Source organism: Schistocerca serialis, chromosome 5 (genome assembly GCF_023864345.2).
Source record: "Schistocerca serialis cubense isolate TAMUIC-IGC-003099 chromosome 5, iqSchSeri2.2, whole genome shotgun sequence".
In the NCBI taxonomy this organism is placed as follows: Eukaryota; Metazoa; Arthropoda; class Insecta; order Orthoptera; family Acrididae; genus Schistocerca; species Schistocerca serialis.
In genome coordinates this window covers 722,483,310-722,491,011 of record NC_064642.1, presented here as the reverse complement: position 1 = coordinate 722,491,011, position 7,702 = coordinate 722,483,310, and the positions used below count along the sequence as shown (strand labels likewise).

Below are 7,702 nucleotides of genomic sequence, written 5' to 3'. Positions count from 1 at the left end.
TATTGGAAGTGCAATGAAGTAGTCTATCGAAATGAAGGCGTCGAAAAACTTAATAAACAGGGACTGACGTTTCCATTTAAATAAAGCTCAAGGTCTGGCACTCAAATTATTACGATCCTGGCGACTGTCACATGCACCAGAGCTAGGAAATGATGAGATAATGTGTTTCTTGGAATAACTGCGCGGGCTCCGAAAAACAAATGGCATCAAAGGGTGTAGCGGACACCGCGAGTCGAACTCTGCAGTAACAATGGGCAACAGCCTTGCCTCAGTGGAGACACCGGTTCCCGTGAGATCACCGAAGTTAAGCGCTGTTGGGCGTGGTCGGCACTTGGATGGGTGACCATCCAGGCCGCCATGCGCTGTTGCCATTTTTCGGGGTGCACTCAGCCTCGTGATGCCAATTGAGGAGCTACTCGACCGAATAGTAGCGGCTTCGGTCAAGAATACCATCATAACGACCGGGAGAGCGGTGTGCTGACGCCACGCCCCTGCTATCCGCATCAACCACGGAGGATGACACGGCAGTCGGATGGTCCCCGTAGGCCACTCGTGGCCTGAAGACGGAGTGATTACAGTAACAATACTTCACAGCCTGGTTGGAGTTCAGGCAGCGAGCATGCACAATGATACGGGTAGCAACACCTGAAGAAGACGACTTGGTCGGTCGTCGAAATATCGCACACAAAAGAACACCCGAAAGCACTTCATCAACCATGAACGTAGCTCTTCTGTGGCTTTTACCTTGCCTATAGACCGGTGATTGTTTCCAGTCTTGTCACTTAATCTCTGGTAGCCTATACAGCACAGCAAAGACAATGTAACTGTCCTCTTCTTCTCCATCAGCGTTGTCTCACAGTGCAGAGGGGTAGCTTCCTTGGCTCTCTATCTCCATTTGACGTTTAATCAGGGTAGTGGTCAACATACGTAGTATCTAGCTGACCTTTCATCCGTCTCCCAAGAGGTTGTTCATCGACTTTCAACGAAAACACGCGTTTCACTATTGCCTCTTGGTCTGCTCCAATTACGCGTCCAAACCATCGGAGACGGCTTTCCCACGTCTCCTGAACGATAGGTGCCACTCCGTACCGCCCGCATATTGCGTCATTGGTCACTTGACCGTGAAGTGTCCGACTCGATGTCCACCGAAGCATTTTGGTTTCCATTACAGCAAAGTGTTGCTCTGGCCCTTCCATTGCGGGCCAACATTCTTCAACATACAACGCAACTGGGCAGATTGCAGAACAGTATATTTTCTATTTGCGTCGGTCGGGGATCTTCTCATCACAAAAGATATCCACCAGTTACTGTTCAACGTAGTTTGTAATTTCGGGTACGAGTGATCCATCGACAGTGGTTTTTGAGCCAAAATACTAGAAGATATTTGTCTTTGGCAGATGTACTGTTTTTGCCTGCTGACAGGTATTCAGTGCTGCTGATATTCTTCACGGGTTTGCAGCCGGATCATGTCGTCGTGCAGACACAATATTTCGGCGAACCAGCTGGCCGCCATCTTCAGGTGAGTTAATGCTCGTGCACTGCCTCGACGGAACATTCAGTCCTCTTTATATTAAGGCGTAGTCCAGGCTATTCACGGAGGTTCTTCCATGCTTTGACTCGTCACTGAGGGTCGTTCTCGTTTTCAGTAGCCAGTAGAGCATCATCAGCATACAGGAGCGTCATAAGCGTTAATTTCTGAAGAGCTCTGGTGACCGTATCCACTACTGTGATGAGCAGAAGGGGTCAGATCCTGATGGACATCCACAGAAACAGGGAAGTTATGTAATGGCCCAGCCGCAAACAGTACTCGACGTTTGTGCAGCTGTACCCAACTGAAACAGCCCTCACAGCAGCACGCTAGGAAATTTGTGTGCTCGCTGGGATGCTACGTTCTCGTAGTACTTGTTTAGAGAATACAACGTATGGAAGATTTAATAATACATTCTTCGATGTGAAGCACTTACCGAGCTCGGTTAAGAGAACAGACACAAAAGATTCAGAGACGAGCTGCACGTTTCGTCACTGTTTCGTTTCGTCAGCTATAGTCACGGAGATGCTCAAACTAATTGCAGAGGGGCGTGCAGTCTCAGAAAGCTTACATTCCAGAAGGATTCGACCCACGTATTAGTTCCTTGTGGACATTTGCGGTGATAAACACGGGGAATACTGCCCTTACGTTAGCGAAAGTTTGTCAGTGTGCTTCTAGTTTCCAGAAGAAGATCTGAGCAAAAGGGACCAAACGTCGGATCAGAAGATTCTGCCAGAACGACGAGTTACCAATACCCGGAAACATTTTACATCGTCATTAAAAACATTGCTGCTACTTCCCTATCACTTGCCATTCACTTCGAAAGTCCCTCCCGCCCCCGCCCCCCCCCACCCCTCCCTTCCCCACCCTAATACATCATGCACAATGATCATGTACAACCTAGCTGTGCTGTTTCTGCCTGTTCGCTAAACAAGCGGTAATAACTATAAAATTCACACACGATTCAGAATAAGAAGGGAACAGGAAAATCTGTTTCTTTCCTCAGGCGTTGAGAAGCAGGTCTACTTTTTGAATACGTTTTACACTCTGCTCCTGAACGTACTGTTAGTGTTTTCAGTTGGACTTCTGAACAATGTGCAGTCAGTAACTTTTCAGCCAAATACGAGGGAACTGGCTGTGGGGCTGAGGCAGTCCCAGTAGGGAGGGATGTGGGGGGGGGGGGGGAGTAGGGGTTATTACCCCTCTGCCCTGGAATATGAAGTACAGAGGGTTTTTATTGATTACCGAATTCTCATACACTTCTAGAAGTGATTTCTCGTGATTCTGCTACGCCCTTTTAGCATGTTGTAGCATTACGTTGCTGATCTCAATGAGACACTACTATGCCTTTAGGAACTCCAGTATAACTTACGTTTGTTCGGCAATTTTAGAGTCTTGCGCCTCCCTCTTAGATTTTTGTTGACGCCAATGCTTCAATGAAGGGAAACCTCCCGAAAACCTTGGCAAGAATGAGGTGAAGCGGCAGGGGGGAGGGGGGAATTATGAGGCGCGTTTTTTTAAGTAAGGTCCGTTTTGTTGTAGGCACCAGTAGTTCGCCCGCCTACCGCAACGAACGCATGCGTCGTGTACCGACATGGCTTGGGAACAACTGTGCTCAGTTTCAGCTCTGTAGCTAACCTTTACGGTTCTGATCTGTGCTTTCAAAATGTTTAAGAAGATCAAATCGCCCGCCGCGTGTGAGGTTCGCTCAGTGATACGGCTTTTGTCAGCAAGGAACCTGTCTGCTGCAGAAATTCATCAACAGATTTGCGAAGTGTACGGTGATACTGTTATGAGTGAAAGCAAAGTGTGTAAGTTGGAACGAGAATTCAAAGATGGCCGGGACAACGTCCATGATGAGGACCGCTTCTGTCGCCCTTCTTTGATTACAGACGATTTGGTGGCTTCAGTTGAAGCGAGTATTCGTGAGAACAGGTGCTTCACAATAACAGGTCTCTCAAACGAATTTCCTGACGTGTCGAGATCATTGCTTTAAAACATTGTTTCTGAACACCTAAAGTTTAGGAAACTGTGCTCCCGGTGGGTACTGAAACTCCTAACAGAGGACCACAAAACCAAAGATTTCAGTGTGTGATGAAGTTCTTGGCTCGTTATCACGAAGAAGGTGACGGCTTCTTGCGTCAGATCTTAACTGGAGGCGAAACATGGGTTTCGCATATCACGCCAGAACCGAAGCAACAGAGCTTGGAGTGGAGACACACACACACAATCGCCTGTAAAGGTGAAGGCCAAACAGACTCTGTCCCAGCGCAAAATCATGGCGTCGGTGTTTTGGGATAGGCACGGTGTTTTGTTGGTCGACTTCATACAACGAGGAACCATCATCAATGCAGAAAGATACTACCAAACCCTAAGCAGACCGACTCAAAAGAAAAGATGCAGCATGTTGACAAAGGGAATTGCCCTTCTCCATGACAATGCTAGACCTCACACTGCAGGTCAGACCCGTGATTAATTGGTTTTGGCTGGGAAGTTTTAGATCACGCACCCTACAGTCCTGATCTTGCGCCGAGCGATTACGACCTGTCCCTTCCACCTCAAACAACACCGCAGTGGCAGCCGTTACCGTGATGACGACGACGTGAAAACGGCAGTGAACTCTTGGTTATCGGAGCAGGCGGCTAGTTTTTATGAAGAGGTTATTTTAAAATTGGTTGAGAGGTATGATACGTGTTTGAACAAACTTGGCAACTATGTCGAAAAATAGAGTGAAGTATGTACTTTCTGGCCGCCTTTGTGGCCGAGCGGTTCTAGGCGCTTCAGTCTGGAACCACGCGACCGCTACAGTCGCAGGTTCGAATCCTGCATCGGGCATGGATGTGAGTGATATCCTTAGGTTAGTTCTAAGTTCTAGGGGACTGATGACCTCAGACGTTAAGTCCCATTGTGTTCAGAGCTATTTGAGCCATTTTGAAATAACCTTTCGTTGTGTACTTATGTTCAGATGGTCTTACTTACAAAAAAAAAAAAACACGCCTTGTACTTTTTTTGGACAGGGTTTGTTTCTGTGTATACACAGTAAAGCCGCTGACTATCTCGACACCTGTGGCAGCACCGATGCGGACTACGGCAATTGCAGTTGGTCACACAGTGTTCTGGGAAGCAGTCGACTCTACAAGTATTACAATAGGCCAATATATCGCGAAAATGTCAGCCACACGACCTGCCGATGTTAACACTGCGAAGCGACACGTAAACCCTCGTGCTACGTAAATCGTCAAGCGCCAATGTTCCATTGTGCACTGGTCCAGCTTTACAGCGATACCAGAACCGTAGCACTCGCGACCGGAGTGTTGTATTGGCGCCCCGGCCGCGAGCAAACGCGTGAAATACTGCCTCCCCGTATTCCCTCCCCCAGAGCGAGGGCAGCCTCCATTAGCATACAATGGCGGGCCCGCCAGCTGGCTACACGTAGCTGCGGCTCCGGGCCGCCTCAAGTGCCGGCAGCGGCAGCGGACGCATTCCCCGGCGTGGCCTGCCGTCCACGCACTCAATGGGACGCACGACCATTGTTGCAACCGCTGCCCGGCTTGACTTGCGAAACACAATTCACAATCTTCAGCCATCTTAACGATATCCATCATATCTTTCCCTCGTCGATTCTTGAACGCCATACGCGATCGTTCTCTACGCTTATACGAGCCGCACTCCAAAAACGAGAGCTCATTCCTTATATTACGAAATAGATACACAAGCGGCCACTAAAATTGCTACACCACGAAGATGACGTGCTACAGACGCGAAGTTTAACCGACAGGAAGACGATAATGTGACATGTAAACGATCAGCTTTTCAGAGCACTGACACAAAGTTGGCGCCGGTGGCGACACCTACAACGTGCTGACAGAAGGAAAGTTTCGAACCGATTTCTCAAACAGCAGTTGACCGGTGTTGCCTGGTGAAACGTTGTTATGATGCCTCGTGTAAGGAGAAATGCATACCATCACGTTTCCGAATTTGATAAAGATCGGATTGTAGCCTATCGCGATTGCGGTTTATCGTATCGCGATATTGCTGCTCGCGTTGATCGCGGTCCAATGACTGTTAGCAGAATATGGAATCAGTGGGTTCAGGAAGGTAATACGGAACGCCGTGCTGGATCCCAACGGCCTCGTATCACTAGAAGTCGAGATGACAGGCGTCTTATCCGCATGACTGTAACGGATCGTGCAGCCACGTCTCGATCCCTGAGTCAACAGATGGGGACGTTTGCAAGACAACCACCATCTGCACGAACAGTTCGACGACGTTTGCAGCAGCATGGACTATCAGCTCGGAGACCATGGCTGCGGTTACCCTTGACGCTGCATCACAGACAGGATGGTGTACTCAACGCCGAACCTGAGGGCACGAATGGCAAAACGTCATTTTTTCGGATGAATCCAGGTTCTGTTTACAGCATCGTGATGGTCGTATCCGTGTTTGGCGACATCCGTATGCTAGTATCAATCGAAAATGGCTTAGAAACTAAAACAGGTCTGTAGTGGACGTTAAAAAATTTTTAAATTTGGCGTAACGTTTACATTGCTATCTGAACAATGGTTTTAGCCTTCAACTAATAATACTAATAACCCTATAGCAGCAATGGACAGGTATACAGGTGATTCAGCTGCTCCCACTGATGCGTTTATGAAAACCACAGTGCCTTCAAAAAATCGTGTGCGATGTGCCAGCATAAAATGGCGCCAGCACACCATGCGGCATAGAGGTTACAAGAAGATGGACAGAGGCCAAAAAGAGACTCGCAGGAAACGCGCCACCAACGCCATCTCAGCCGCCAGTATTTAGACAGCCGCCGCGGACTGGAGCAGTCAGTCCGAGTCTGTCGCACTGAGTGAGCCCCAGCGTGCCACCGAATCGCAGCCGCCGTCACAGCCGCCAGCTCAGAGGCGGGCAGCACACGGGTGATATGCCAGTATGGCGATGACGAATACACGCTTCCAATGTGCGTTCACCGCGATGTCGCCAAACACGGATGCGACCATCATGATGCTGTAAACAGAACCTGGATTCATCCGAAAAAATGACGTTTTGCCATTCGTGCACCCAGGTTCGTCGCTGAGTACACCATCGCACGCGCTCCTGTCTGTGATGCAGCGTCAAAGGTAACCGCAGCCACGGTCTCCGGGCTGATAGTCCATGCTGCTGCAAACGTCGTCGAACTGTTCGTGCAGATGGTGCCTCGGGCATGGATGTGTGTGATGTCCTTAGGTTAGTTAGGTTTAAGTAGTTCTAAGTTCTAGGGGACTGATGACCTCAGTAGTTAAGTCCCATAGTGCTCAGAGCCATTTGAACCATTTTTTTCGTGCAGATGGTTGTTGTCTTGCAAACGTCCCCATCTGTTGAGTCAGGGAACGAGACGTGGCTGCACGATCCGTTACAGCCATGCGGATAAGATGCCTGTCATCTGGACCTCTAGTGATACGAGGCCGTTGGGATCCAGCACGGCGTTCCGTATTACCCGCCTGAACCCACCGACTCCATATTCTGCTAACAGTCATTGGATCTCGACCAACGCGAGCAGCAATGTCGCGATACGATAAACTGCAATCGCGATAGGCTACAATCCGACGTTTATCAAAGTTGGAAACGTGATGCTACGCATTGCTCCTCCTTACAAGAGGCATCACAACGTTTCACCAGGCAACGCCGGTCAACTTCTGTATGTGTATGAGAAATCGGTTGGAAACGTTCCTCATGCCAGCACGTTGTAAGTGTGGCCACCGGCGCCAACCTTGTGTGAATGCTCTGAAAATCTAATTATTTTCATATCACAGCATCGTCTTCCTGTCGGTTAAATTTCGCGTCTGTAGCACGTCATCTTCGGGGTGTAGCAATTTTAATGGCCAGTAGTGTAGTTTACGCTTGACGAGGGAGAGAATGTAAAAATCTTGTGCGTAGTATCTGAAGGCATTGCAAGTGGTATTAAACACTGGTGAATCAGCCTGTATGTAGACAGCTAAAAATCATTGTAACTGTGAAAAGTTGCATTTAAGGTGAAACTAATAATGAATAGGAGGCGCTTATCGAATAGGCAATGCTCTTGTTATGAGGATTAACAAGTCTCGCTTCGATAGCAAGTGACAGTTGAGACGTATCGGTGAACAGTGCTCCTCAGCGGCAGCGTCTCTCGCAGTGACGTCAGATTTGGCG

The 7,702-nt window shown here is 48.7% G+C and overlaps 1 pseudogene; it reads left to right on the top strand.

The window, feature by feature from the left end:
* Positions 1-253: 253 nt before the first annotated feature.
* Positions 254-371, top strand: LOC126482671 (5S ribosomal RNA; annotated as a pseudogene).
* The last annotated feature ends 7,331 nt before the right edge of the window (positions 372-7,702 follow it).